General features: G+C 38.7%; 1 long non-coding RNA gene and 1 pseudogene across 2 annotated transcripts in view; one reads left to right on the forward strand and one right to left on the reverse strand.

The window, feature by feature from the left end:
- LOC144644888 (uncharacterized) overlaps positions 1-14714 on the reverse strand; it is an 82690-nt pseudogene that overhangs the window by 48821 nt on the left and 19155 nt on the right. The gene's annotated exons all lie outside the window — the stretch shown is intronic.
- LOC144642098 (uncharacterized) lies at positions 768-3473 on the forward strand. The gene is made up of 3 exons (XR_013568700.1): positions 768-1870; positions 2537-2659; positions 3253-3473. It is a non-coding gene; the product is annotated as an uncharacterized LOC144642098 (long non-coding RNA).

The raw sequence follows: 14714 nt of genomic DNA on the forward strand, positions 1-14714 counted from the left end.
TTCGTAAATTCATATATATATGTTATTTGCCGGCTGGGAGGTCCGTATTGGGAAAAACTGTACCCGAGGCCAAGACCGAGGGTACAATTTTTCCCAATACGGACCGACCTAGGCCGGTGAATAACGTTTTTATTTTTTTTCCTACTTAAGTTTGTTTAAATTTAAGAAACCGTGAAAAAATCTGTCGCAAAATCTTTGTTTGTATACGCGCGGATTTGATTTCAATGTCGAGTCCGACTTGATCGACAAGCAAGAGTCAAGCATTAAGCAAGACAAACATTAATTCCGAATAAAATAGCTTCGCTTAAAATGAACCGTACTCAAGAAATGTTCAGCTTAATTTACACTGCAGAAAATCAAGAAAAGTAAATGAAGTCATGCTAAAACATAGCACAAATATGCCACAAAACCTAACACTTTTAAATCGATTTCGGCTTTCCGAACAATTTCCTATAAGCTTAATTGTTTTGAAAAGTCTTAATAGAAGCTTTGCAACTTTGCTAAGCCTATTTTTCTGATTCAAAAATACTCTTTGACCGAAAAGCAGTTTAACAAGCTATTAATATACTTGTATTTAACAAATTAATAATCTCTGCGTTGATTCTTATTCTGATAAACATTGCCAAACTGAATGAAATGCGTAGCGTCTACGTACGGCACAATATTGTGATAATTAATTTGTCCGTTTTTAATCAAATAATCTCATTTCCTTGAATGATGGTAAATAGTGTTCTGTTTAAGCAAAAAGTGACAGAAAAACAATGCAATTTAGCACATAGATAGAGTCTAAAAAACCGAATGAATTTTACCACAATGGCGTGAAAATCATTGCGAGATGACAGGAGATGAACAAACAACGGCAAACTGCGAACGGTAAACTACAACTCGATTTTGTTGAGAAATAAATAAATACCTCGCCTTTTGAAGAACTTTGAGGCCTTTAATTCCACATAGCACATAGATAGAGTCTAAAAAACCGAATGAATTTTACCACAATGGCGTGAAAATCATTGCGAGATGACAGGAGATGAACAAACAACGGCAAACTGCGAACGGTAAACTACAACTCGATTTTGTTGAGAAATAAATAAATACCTCGCCTTTTGAAGAACTCTGAGGCCTTTAATTCCACTGCTTTTTTGTCCTTTAGCATTAACAATGGATGGTGAGGCTATTTTTGTCTTCGGAGAGCAAAACTTTCATGTGTTCGTTAGACTCAAAGGTGCAAAATGATTTCGCGCCGTGAGCGGTCCGTATGCGGGGTCCGGATGAGAAAAACCGGACCGCTGGAGCGCGCGCAATTAGCCAATCAGATTAAAGGATTCAGGATTCCGGACCGCTGAGATGCTTGAGAAAAAAATAAGTACAGATATGCAGTGACAGTGTTGACACAGAGAGTATTTTTTTCTTTTTTTGGTTTGGAAATTTGAGTAACAAAAAGAATATGACTTCAAGATATTAAAAACTAGCAATGGTATATTGAAATTCCTGATTTTGATTGGTAAACAGGCAATGGTTTATGAGCTCATTTACCATTGATCACAAATATGGTAGCCGATAGGCGTCAACGAAAACAGCTCGGGAGCTCAAATATTGCAATTCTTTGGGCGTTTTTTATAAAAAAATTATTCCTTTCGCGCTTGTTGGATATGAGATCGATACCATCTCATATTCAACGCGCGCTCGTGGAATAATTGTATAATTAAATACTGAATATTCATTGCAGTGAATAGTAAGTGACAAAGACGATTGAAACGAAAGGGCGGTGAAGTCTGACCCAGTTGCTATACTTTACATATGATCTATCCTTCTGTTATCATCTTTTTTTCTTTTGTGTTTACAGCGCCACCAGAACCTGGATTTATACCACGTATGTATTTCCTATTTTCTCTGGTTTTCTGCTTCTCGTAAAGCTGCTATGTTTTAGTTGGTGGGACGTTTGAGTATCCACACAATACGTTTCCTTGGCTTTAAGGCCCCCCAAAACACGGAAACGCTTTCCAAAATTGTTTCCTGGGCTTGCAAAAGAGGAAGCATTTTACTGTGAATATCAAGAGAACCTGTGAATGCACTATTATCACATGGCGCTCTATATGACAGGAGTTTTGGCCCCCACGCCTCGCATCCATACAGCAGCACGGGTGCAAGCTAAAGATTAACATCCAAGTTTTAATCGTTTTAAAGAAATATAATTGAAATCGAAAACGTTTCGTGAGTGCCAAAATATTTTTTTTTATGGAGAAGGTCCCTTCGTGTTAACTTTGAAAGCATGGTCTCAGGTAGTCTAGACAGCTTCACCTTCATATTTACAACTTTAGGGTAACGATAACGATATAACAGTAACGATAACGATATAACAGTAACAACAACGATATAACAGTAACGAAAACGGTAATATGTAATATATATCGTAAATGATTTGTAATTTTTTTTTACATATTTTTATATCGTAAATATTTTTAAATGCACGTATATTTCGTGACATCGAGTTAAATATCAACACATTTTCTCTTCATTTTCTTTTGTTTACCCTTAGCCGCATGCGATGATGATCCTGACTACCAACTGGACTGTCAAAAGGCTACCAAGGACTTTTGCTGGGACAATCCTGACTTCTCGGCCATTTACTGTCCAAAGTCATGTAAACTTTGCGTTTAAGGTAAGCTGTGTCCTTTGGCAATCTACTGAGGTTATTTAATCCCATAATTTGTAACAGCTTGAAGGGAGCATGGGTAGAACGAATATGCTGAGAGAGTGGCGTTACTCCTTCTCAAATTTTTGCCACGCCCATTCTTCAGCTAGCGTCAAATGTTTGCTTACAATCAGGAAGAGTGCGACAAACATGTATATGAAAAGTCCACCCTAAACGTGAATGAAGAGAGAGATTCAAAAGACTTTGCTGCGATACGACGGCCATTTTGATTTCTGTTGTTTTAAAGACATTATGGGATGCACCAATAATGACACGAAAACAAGCAACCTCGTCGCCTGATAATGACTCTATCGTGAGACAAACGAATAAAAGTTCATCTTTTCTTGTCTTTCATCACGATGAACAATAAACACATCTTCAATGAGATATGATCTATGGTATTAAAACTTTCCATCAGTATTGAATTGCGACCTTTGAACAGTTTTCCCTAGTCTTCCGTAGTTGTTTTCCTCATTTTTCTTATCTTATTCTGCAGGTTTAGATTATGGGAATACATACTACTGTAATTGTTTAAATATCTTTTGTATATATTGTTTCAGAATCTTAGTGGCATGCAGCGAAGCTATGAAGGAAAACAGAAGCCACTCACTGAATTTACTTATAACAAAGCTAACATAAAGTAAACCAAGGTGTCTTAAGACATTATTCATCATGTAACAAGTGTTGTTAAGTGCTAGAATATGTGGGGGCGCTAAGGGCTGTTCTAGGTAAAACACATGTAAACTAAAGATGATTTAATTAGTTCAATAAAGTGAATGAACTCAAACTTGTCTTTCTAAACTGTTTAACAACAATAATAATGCTGCTAGATTTCTTTGCTGGTCAATGGCACTGCAAATTTGTATTTACTTCCACGACCTGTTTTTTTCTAAGGTTTTGATTGTAGCCATCTTTGTCTAAAAGAGCTCATAAACGTGACTCAAATAGCGAATTAACTGCGAGATACTTACCCAGTCCTTCTGATATTGTGTATTCGTATCGAACGCATCAAACCCAGTCAGTTCTGTTTAGTTCGGTTTGAGCAGAGCAGCCGGTGGTCATCTATTCATTTCATTTCACTAAACATTAGGCAAGGAGACCTAGGTTATAATTTATATTATTCTGTTAAATTTTCTATAATAAAATGAATCATTAGTAGGACCAATATACTGAGTTTTTCTTCGTTACAGCGTAAAGGCCTGTCTAAACTAGGAAACATTGTTGCAGAAACATTGTCTCTTGTCATGTTTCCTTGGTGGCTTAATTAGTGGGAAACAAGGAAAATGTTTTGCTGTTCATAGGTGGCTAAACTAGGAAAAAAAAGTTTCGGGAACAAAGTGTCACGTATTCGCATTAACTAGTCAACATTGCTTCCATGGCCGGGCTAAACTGGGCAACATATGCAGTTTCGGAAGCAAAATGTGTGTCCCGAAACCAAAAAATGTTTTTGACCTGAGGCAAAAATACTTTCTAATGTTTCCGAGAAGTAAAATTTATTTTTGTAACATCATTGTTTCCCGCGCGGCTAAACTGGGAAACATTTGCCTCCGCAAGAATGTGTTCGTATCAAGAAATGGTCTATTGTTAGGTATCAAATTCGCACATTAAGCATAAGACAATAATGCTTTTGTTCTTGGCAGCGCTGAGGGATCTCAGCCGAAGCTTACCGGAAAGCTCGCGACTGGTTTTCGACTGTCTAGTTTAGACAGGCCTTGGGAATCTTTTAAAAGAAGGTTGAGAATTAAACTTAATTGAAAGTGCCAAAATAAGTTCATTACAAACCAAACGTTTCGGGCTTGGCAGGTCCCAAGTTGGAAAATCAAACGCATATCTTGCCGCTTTCTTTGCTTGTTACCGCCGCAGAGCTTGACGCCGCGGACCTGTGCGTCGGCTGAGCTGTGTCCGTTTGAGCTGAAATGCTCTGAGACGGGGGTGCCAGGCGCAGTCTTGGTGATGCTTCGTAGATGTTCGCCGAAACGTTCCCTTAGAGTGCGCCCAGTTTTGCCGATGTAAATGGCAGGGCAGCGACCGCAGGAGATGCAGTAGATAAGTCCTGAGGACGAACAAGTGAACGGCTTCCGGATGTCAATAGAATCTTTTGGGCCCTGAACGTTGGTGTTACTAGAAATGTGGTCACAAGTGCGAAAGCGGGAGTTTCCATAGCCTGTGTACATCCGTCCCGCTCCGCTCACAAAAATCGCGGAGCGGGACGGCTGTACACAGCAGGCTAGGTAAAAGAATCCTAAAAAGGTAGGAAATATTCAATGACGGCTAAAAGATGCCTTGAAACGATCGGCTGCAACGAAGGCTTATTTTATCGAGCAAGCGCCTTTTGATCGGGCGAGTGTCATTTTGGATTTGAACTCGGGAGAGGCTTGGAGAGAAAGTAAAATACGCTTCCCGGGGAATAAGCCTACTGAAACAAATTGAGCTTTATGCGTGCCCGACTCGGTGAACTTCAAATAGGCCAATTTCGATATGTTAAAATTCTTTATATTAAAGTGCTGCTAAAGCAATTTATTCATTTCTCACAATCTCTTCTGTCTTATTTTCCTAAAGCATGTAAGAATTTTTCAATCGAACTTGGCTTATTAAGGGAGTGACTCTCAACTACCAATTTGTTGCTAAGTAAGGTTTCTAACTGTCATATTCTGGAAACTAGACTTCATACGGATACAATTTTGCACAGGGTTGTTCCATTCAAGAGTCCTTTACGAGTTTTAAGTCACGGGCATATTTGACAAGTCACTAATCCAGAACATACAACTCAAACGGCGTAAATTAAAGATTTGTAACTATCAGCGCCAATAGATAAAGAACGTCCGCAAGCTCCATGTGACGTATTGGTTTTATCATGAAAATTGCATTTTTGTAAAAGTTATGGCGTCATAAACACTCGGAAAGAAAAAGAAAACGAAGCAAGCCAATCATAACTGAAACCCATTCAACTGTTCGCGCCGTTTTCTTAATTACTCGCTGGCCTCACTTCAAGCTCTGTTTACTGAATCGAGGTGCTTTCAACTAAAAACTGTTTTGAATCTTCATAACGAGAAAATGACTAAAAAACTTAACAGGGAAGCAAATTCCTGAAACTTCTCAGCTAGATGTAGAGTAATTATAGCAACTCGAAGAGGAATCTAGGCGGAAAAGCGAATGTATAAAGTTTGTACATTTCGTCGTTGGGGGAAACTCGCTCAGTTCAGGCATTATGCCAGCACGCAGGTTCTATTTCGGTGAGGGTAAAAGCCGGAATGAGTTTGCGGAATGGCATGTGGCATGAGTTGCGGAATGGCATAATTATGCGGAATGTAATTTACGCGGAATGATTCATTGACATAAATTATACTAAAAAGCGCGCCAAATTTTAAAAGAGAAGCCGCCTTGTTAAATACTGCTGGCTCAAACAATCAAGGACTGAGCAGTATGGACGAGGAAACTTCCATAGAACATCGTTGTAAAGATCATTTCACCGTTCAAATCACCGATTTACGCCGAACAGAAGCAGAGAAATTATTTTCGCTATTTGCCGTGACGCTTCCGAGGACTTGAATTATCGACTAGCTGGCGTTGGCTGAGTACAGTGTCTGAGTGTGAGTAGTTCTGTTAACATGAATGAAAACTCTCGTCTATTTGCCTCAAAATACAGAACGATATTCGTTCTAAAGCTACGTACTTCAAGGCAAGACACACAACTGTCAAGTTCACCCCATTTGAAGAGAAGTTTTTAAAAAGACAACGCATTTAAATAAATGAGAGCAAGTGACGTGTTGTTAGTCGCCCGCGAAATAATGTGTGACCGTGTCACTGCCTTGTTCCAGGAATCGTTTCTTTCTAAATCAAAACTTGCTAGGGTGGGAAAAAGCTAGTGGTTTCATTGAAGACAACTACTTTTGGTTTATTTCTAGCTTTTTATTACAGCGATGAAAAGCCGATCGTGACACGGCTTCTCCGCTGGTGTGACACTATTTTTACCGCAGTGGATTTTATCGATGTGCGTCTCGTGATCTTTGCGGTAAAATAAAATGTATGTTTAGCGAATGATTTTCTTTTCCTAAGAGAAAGCCAAGTATTCACAACAAGTAGGCAGTGATAATTACTCGCCGGATTCCTTATCTGCCTTATCGGTAAATCTGCAATGCGAGCTAGATTTGAAATACGATAGCTTGTTTTTACCGTGCAGTGTCTATAGTCACTATATGAAAGTTTCGCTCTACTCGATCGGCGGTCGGTTGCCGCTTTTTTAAGTTAATGTTCAAGTCTTCCACTGAGTTTATATAGTCTTCATAATGGGAGTCGAAAAGCTAGTCTCCTTGTCTCCTTCGCAGCCCGGCACTCGAGCCGAACCGGAAGCGTTGCGTCATTTCAGCCCGAGCGGCTGCGAAGGAGACTAACGAAAAGCAAGGCTAGAAGACTTCTAATGAAACAAATATGCCGTAGTGTTCGTAATCTCTCTGCTTTGTATCCTCTACTTACTGAGGCTGAGATGACATCCGCCAAAACTGGGCTTTCTGTCTCGATGTTTTGTTTAACTTACACCAATAACCGCTACATGAATTGAATATTTTTATAGAAAAAGCGCAATATAAGTTTTAAATATTATTATTATTATTATTATGAATATTTAAATACAAAGATGTATCCGAGGCATTTTTCGGTTCGCGATAAAGATCTGAAAGATCTACGGTCGGATGCTTTTCCGTCGCTGTTTTTATCTTTTAACTAAAAGCGATAAACCGTCCACAGAATGGGAAATCCTTAGCATTGGGGAAACACTGGCAGCCGAAATATTTTTCGTAGAATCCGTGAAGAACATCATACGACTCTATGCTATCTTCAATCGATTGTTGGCGCGCTCTTCAGTAAAATTTATGTCAATGAGTCATTCCGCGTAAATTACATTCCGCATAATTATGCCATTCCGCAAACTCATTCCGCCTTTTACCCTCACCGGTTCTATTTACATCACAATTAATGTTAACACTTCTGTAGAACTGCTATGCAGGGAACAACTCGGGAGCTGTTTTGCTTGGCTGAATAGGGGGGAGGTATCGAGACTCTTTGACCGTCTTCTTAACTGCAATCCTTTAATGTTCGACCTCTTCTATGCACAACTCTTCTAATTCTAGTGAACTAGCAGCCCTTCTAATATAGCTAAAACGTAGACATGTTTGGGTTCAAAACTCTGTGACCTTGAAAAACTTGAGACATCCCCAAGACCAAAACAGGAACCTTTACGGAGGTCCCAAATCAAGATAGATGATTTCAAGTTCTTCTACCGTGGGAACGGAACCTTCAAATACAAACACTTGACAAGATAACCAACACAACCTAAACTTAGAAACTCTTAGTGTGAGATAGACCTTGAACAACCTTGGACTTTAAACTTGAATAACAAAATAACCAAAGCTTCGAGGAACTAGCCCAAACATGACGTACCACTGAAAAAGACTACAGCTCAACGATAAGGGCCCTTAATAAACTAAGATAAACAACTCAAAACATCGGAGTGGGCAATCAGTCCTGACCTTACAACAAAAGACTTGAAAGGAAGCAACAAAATGACAAATAACCGACAGAGAATTAAAACAACTAAATTCTAAAAACAACTATTAAGCTTTACAACACTTCTAAATGACGACTATTTCTTTACTGTCGATATAATTCTTTATTAAATTCTCAACCTCGGATATTGCATTTCTAGCTTTCTGATTGGTTCACTGAATCCCGGTTACCAGCTCGTATACCTATGTTTGACCTTATATGGGAAATGAGTGCGGCAAGTGCCGCTCAGCGTAAAACTTTTCTGCGGGAAGCGACAGTTCCATCAGAAAAAAATGGTTGAAAACAGCAAATTTGGCGAGCTTTGTGAACAAGAAATAATCAGCGGTGCCTACAAAAACCACAGAAATGCCATAGTAAAATTTAACTACGCAAAACAAAAGGATTGATGAGAAAAGTTTAATTAATAATACTTGTAAACGAACAACAAGAGCGAGTGAATAAAGTAGAAAAGCAGCAAATAATTTACGAAAGAACGGCAAACTTACACAGTTTCATTCAGTGTTCGTCATAAAATTAGGCTCAGCACTTCTGTAAAATTTATTACCTTTCAATCTTGGTCTTGTCCTTTTAAACTTCAATAAATCTGTTCCGCTTTGAGTTCAATTTCGCTTCAAATAATATAGCAGTCTTGATGACAACCGTACAACACTTGCTTCGTTCGACTTGCACAAGACGTGTAGTTTCCAGAAAAGCTTTTCCTTCGGATCATCCCGTAAATCTTAACTGTTGTCGCTCGCTTTCCTCTCGTGTTTCATTCAACTCAAGAAGTGAACACCGCGCCACAAATTTTCCCGCCTCCTCATACTATCACTTCGTTTACATCAAAATGAAATGTCCAGTCGATTTAAACTTAAAGAAGAATTTAATAAAACAATTATTCTATTCGCCCTTGTTGGATACGAGTCGTTATAGCCAACTCGGCGCTTCGCGCCTCGTTGGCTATTTACCACCCCGTATCCAACGCGGGCTCATAGAATAATTGTTAAGTAATTTCCTTTTCAAGCATTGATTATTTTGAGTAATTTTGAGGCTTCCTACAGAGTTTTGTAAACTTTGTGATCTGGTTTTCAATCAGTAATAACCGCCGACTCGACACAACTGCAGTGTTCGAGATATCGTTAACTGTTTTTAATTCCTTTAGAAATTTAAAAGTAATAGAGTTCTGGTCTTGCGGGTAAATATGTTTTGGCCCTTCTCAGAGCACATTTTAGCCCTCGCCTGCGGCTTGGGCTAAAATGACCCTGAGTCGGACCAAAAATTAACGCCTGCGAACATCAACTTATTGTTATAATAATTAAAATCAAATAATAACAGCCTCTCGTTGTGGACCGTTTTGCTCAAATAGAGGCAAGTTCAGTGGAAGTCCAAATTGTTAGACGAAAATCTCGCCAAATAGCTAAAATGGGAACTATCATGTATATGCACCGCATTTATAAAAGAAGACGCTGGGACTAGACTGTTCTCAGACTTATAATACCACGATTGACACGCATTGAAAGAGCGACATAAAAGAAATGAAATGGAGACGAACTACAAGGTATGTATTGAAATTGCGACAGCGAAGGAGGAAAATCTCGAACAAGGAGGCGAGGGGACTGGTGTAATCCACTGCATGAACAGATATCATATCTGAGAATTTTGAAGGACCGCAGCCAGGATACAACATATTATAAAATTTAAAACGATCTCTGGCTTAAAAACTTTAAAAATACGAGCTTTCGGCTGTTTGAACTACAGCCTTCGACGGGTAAAATGTAAAAAGGTAAAAATATGCAATGTGTGAAGTTGCGAAATAAAAATGCTAATAACTAAGAATATTTGTGAAAAAGAATGTTGTACTGTCCAGGAAGAGGACAGGAATTGTTATCCGCATTGGGAGTTAGCTTCAAATGCCACGCTTCCAACGTTTTTCTTGTTCTAAAGCCGCCTTTGTCAATGACAGATGCATTATCAAAGTCAATCGCGTGATTATTGGACCAGACGTGATTAGCGATTCTCGAACCTTTTGCCGCGGTTTTAACATTTCTCAGGTGTTCTTTTTTCCTGGTGTTGAAGGCTCTGCCCGTCTCACCAATGTAACACCATGAACACTCAGCACAAGAAATTTTATAGACAACGTTTGTCTGCGATTCCAAAGAAGGTCGAAATTTTGGAGCCGGGAACTGTTGTTGGAGGGTGGTCAGTGGTTTGTTTACTACTGTCATATCGTGCTTTTTGAGAACACGGGTCAGAGGTTCTGTTACGCCTTTAATGTATGGTAGAGAGGCGAATGACTTGTGTGATTCGGGCGCCTCGACCATCTTGAAAAATGTTCCAACAAGTTCAATGACATAATATCACTCCTCCAATTTACCCTCTCCAACAATTATTTTATGTTCAACGACAAAATTTATAAACAAGTACACGGGTGCGCAATGGGAAGTCCAGTTAGCCCTGTCGTGGCCAATCTCTGTATGGAAGAGATCGAGGAAAGTGCGATTAACAGTTCATCCGTTCCTCCTAAAATCTGGAAACGGTATGTCGACGACAGCTTCTGTATCATCAAAAAAGACCATGTGTCAGCTTTCCATGACACATTAAATTCAATCGACGGTAACATTTCTTTCACCATCGAAACTGAATGTGATGGAAAGATCGCTTTTCTCGACACCTTAGTCACCCGAAGAAATTGTGCCATCGCTGTCGATGTTTATAGAAAGCCCACGCACACAGACAGATATCTAGATTATAATTCTCACCATGATAATAAACACAAGGCTAGCACGGCGGCAACTCTTTTACAAAGAGCCTTAAATTTACCTAACTCTTCCGAAGGAAAACAACGATAACTTAACCGAGTTCATTCAGCACTTGAATCTAATGGTTACCCATCGAAGTTCATTAAAAACATCCAGTCTAACAAAACCCGACCCTTGACAGTGTTGTACCCGGAGGAACTTGTTGGAACATTTTTCAAGATGGTCGAGGCGCCCGAATCACACAAGTCATTCGCCTCTCTACCATACATTAAAGGCGTAACAGAACCTCTGACCCGTGTTCTCAAAAAGCACGATATGACAGTAGTAAACAAACCACTGACCACCCTCCAACAATAGTTCCCGGCTCCAAAATTTCGACCTTCTTTGGAATCGCAGACAAACGTTGTCTATAAAATTCCTTGTGCTGAGTGTTCATGGTGTTACATTGGTGAGACGGGCAGAGCCTTCAACACCAGGAAAAAAGAACACCTGAGAAATGTTAAAACCGCGGCAAAAGGTTCGAGAATCGCTAATCACGTCTGGTCCAATAATCACGCGATCGACTTTGATAATGCATCTGTCATTGACAAAGGCGGCTTTAGAACAAGAAAAACGTTGGAAGCGTGGCATTCGAAGCTAACTCCCAATGCGGATAACAATTCCTGTCCTCTACCTGGACAGTACAACGTTCTTTTTCACAAATATTCTTAGTTATTAGCATTTTTATTTCGCAACTTCACACATTGCATATTTTTACCTTTTTACATTTTACCCGTCGAAGGCTGTAGTTCAATCAGCCAAAGGCTCGTATTTTTAAAGTTTTTAAGCCAGAGATCGTTTTAAATTTTATAATAGATATCATATCCCTGGCAAATATTGCGATCTCTCATAGGCATGCACAGCTTGTTTTTTAATTCTCGCAGATTTAACAGGAGAAAAGCTTTCGTATCAAAAAGGCGCCGGAGCTGAAATATAAGCAGCGTTGCTGTGTTCTGCTCACAAATGTTTCGTTAAAAAGGTACATACAAAGGGTATTGATATTAAAACAATGTAAATCCTTTCCCATCTTCAGGTTCGGGGTTCCGGACATCGGATCTATTATTCATGGAGCTATTAAAAGAAACACGCGTGGGTACATTCCTCTTTTGCTCAACGTTTACAACAGGTGAATGGATCTTTTTAAGGTTTTCAAATTTGTTCTTTCTATCCTTAACATCAAACAGACACACCTGTGGCCAAAAAGATCCCAAACGTAATGTTTTGTTTTATTATTTAACTGAAACAGAGCTCAGCCAAAGCAACGCAAACATACTTTATATATGTGTGTGGTAATAAATCCAGAAGGAACAAGATACTAAAAAAATACAATAATTATATACTCAGGGTCAGAAGGCTATTTATGACTTCAGAGCATGAGTTTCTCAGACATTTGACAAGTAAAAATATTTTAATTGCTGTCAATTTTCGACTGAAAACAAGTTCTGATTAGATACAACTTTCTCCACTACTAACCAAACGTTTCTTGAACGATAAAGTTTCATCAGGTTTATAACCGATTTTAAAGCGACGTGACTTAGTTAAGTACACAGATCAGGCGTTTCTCAGGCATCTTAATGAGGTTGTTAAAATTAATTGTTTTAAGGATTTCTCAAATGATTGAAAATGACGTGACTAACTTAACTGCACAGAGCAGGAGTCTGTTGGCATTTTAATAAGGTGGCTAAAATTATACTGGTTTTAATTTACCGACCCTAAAACAACGGGGATAAATTAAAATAACAGGGCAGGAGTTTCTCGGGCATTTTAATAAGGTGGCTAAAATTATACTGGTTTTAATTTACCGACCCTAAAACAACGGGGATAAATTATGATAACAGGGCAGGAGTTTCTTGGGCATTTTAATAAGGTGGCTAAAATTATACTGGTTTTAATTTACCGACCCTAAAACAGTGCGGATAAATTATGATAACAGGGCAGGAGTTTCTTGGGCATTTTAATAAGGCTGACTTTTAGAACTGTTTTGTCTCGACCGAACAAAATTTCTCAAATGTCGACAGAATAATCAAATGACTGACGAGTAATTCTTCATCAATATTAACATCTCTCGATCGATTGGTTCTCGAGACGTACCAAAGTGTGATCTCGACAGGCCATACAATTTTGCTGGGTGTCTGGTGCTACAAAAGAGTTTTGGTGGATAAAACACTTTTGAGTGCCAAATGCCGAGAAACTTCCAGACCGAAGTCGTAATTAAATTAAATAGCCTTTCAACACTGAGGTTAAAATAGGATTTTTTTAAATTGGACTTGATTTTAAACCAATTAATTTTTAAGAGCTAAATGCCCGAGAAACTCCTGCTCAGAAGTCGACATTGAATCGAATGCCTCTTGACCATAAGTGTATAAAACGATTTTTTTGGAAATGTAGAAGGCCAGCAATGTAGAAGACCTTGTGAACCCCCGGGGCCGGGGGGACGTCTATCTAAAGAAGTTGAATGCTCGTCTTCTTGTTTAGGGATGTAAATTGCGGTTTCTGTGTTACTTAGTGCGTTCAGGGCAAAAAGTGCATGTTTTTGTCTATCAAGGTATTGTTTAGAGCTTAAAAATGTAACATTACTCGCCATACTGTGTTGATGGCTTAGAGCGACCTGACCTGAAGTCTTTACAGTATTTCTTTGCAGACGAAAGAATTCGGTGGCAATATCTTTACTGTCACTTAGGTCATTTTAACGTTTATTTGTGTGCCTGTTTATTGGTAAAATGAAGCTGGAGACACGCCCAGATCATTCCCTTTGTTGGGTTTTTATTCAAATTTCCCAAAAGTATCTCCCTTTGATTAACATTAGGACCCCCCCCCCCCCCTCAGGGAATAAGACCCGTTAGTTATAAGGTGATCTGGTAACCGTCTGAATATTATTTATTTTTACTCAGCTCGATTAGCTTTTTAGTTATTCTGAGTAAATTTACCTATTTTTGTTTTAATAATTTATATGTTTAAATTGTAAATCTTTTTTATTCTTTTGGTAATAAAGCGTGTGTTGTTGCTGTTGTCAATCGGAACGTTTGTGTGTAACATTATCTTGTTAAGTTGCACTGCCCAATCTCTACATGAGCCTTTTTTACGAGCACAACTGACGAGCAGAAGTTATCCCGGCAGAGCTTTCTCTATTTCCTGGTTTATTTTGAGCGCAATGGCTCAACTTATGCTTTCCACAAGAATCTATTTCCAACCGCGAAATGTGATATATGGTTCCTTTTACGTGTCCAAGCAGAGTCAAGTAAAGATATATAAGTTGAACGCGTATGACCGTCCACCAGAGAATCGTCCACTGGCTAGCTTAACCATTAGAGGACCGTTGGAATAACTAGAGAAAATACTATAGGCGCTGACTGCGGCTAATGTAAGTAGCACTGTAGTTTAATTAAATTGCTATACACTTTTGTCTTATAAGAACGTCTTATTTTCGAACAGAGGCCGAGCCAAGACTGGATGTTCTTTTTCAATTCATTTGATTTGAGCCTAAAACGTCATTAACATGCTGTTAAATTATTCGAAGCTTCAAAGTCGCTTTACACTTACTTCCTATAATTTTGCTGAAAAATAAAATGAGCCGTTCAAAACAATGAAGTAAGGCTTCTGTTCTCCATTTACAAACTGCTAAAATTCGAATTAATTTGAATTAATGACATAAGCATTTGTATCACTCTAAAAAAGAAAACAAT

The sequence above is a fragment of the Oculina patagonica genome, chromosome 2 (assembly GCF_052425735.1).
Source record: "Oculina patagonica isolate OP01 chromosome 2, crgOcupat, whole genome shotgun sequence".
Lineage (NCBI taxonomy): Eukaryota > Metazoa > Cnidaria > Anthozoa > Scleractinia > Oculinidae > Oculina > Oculina patagonica.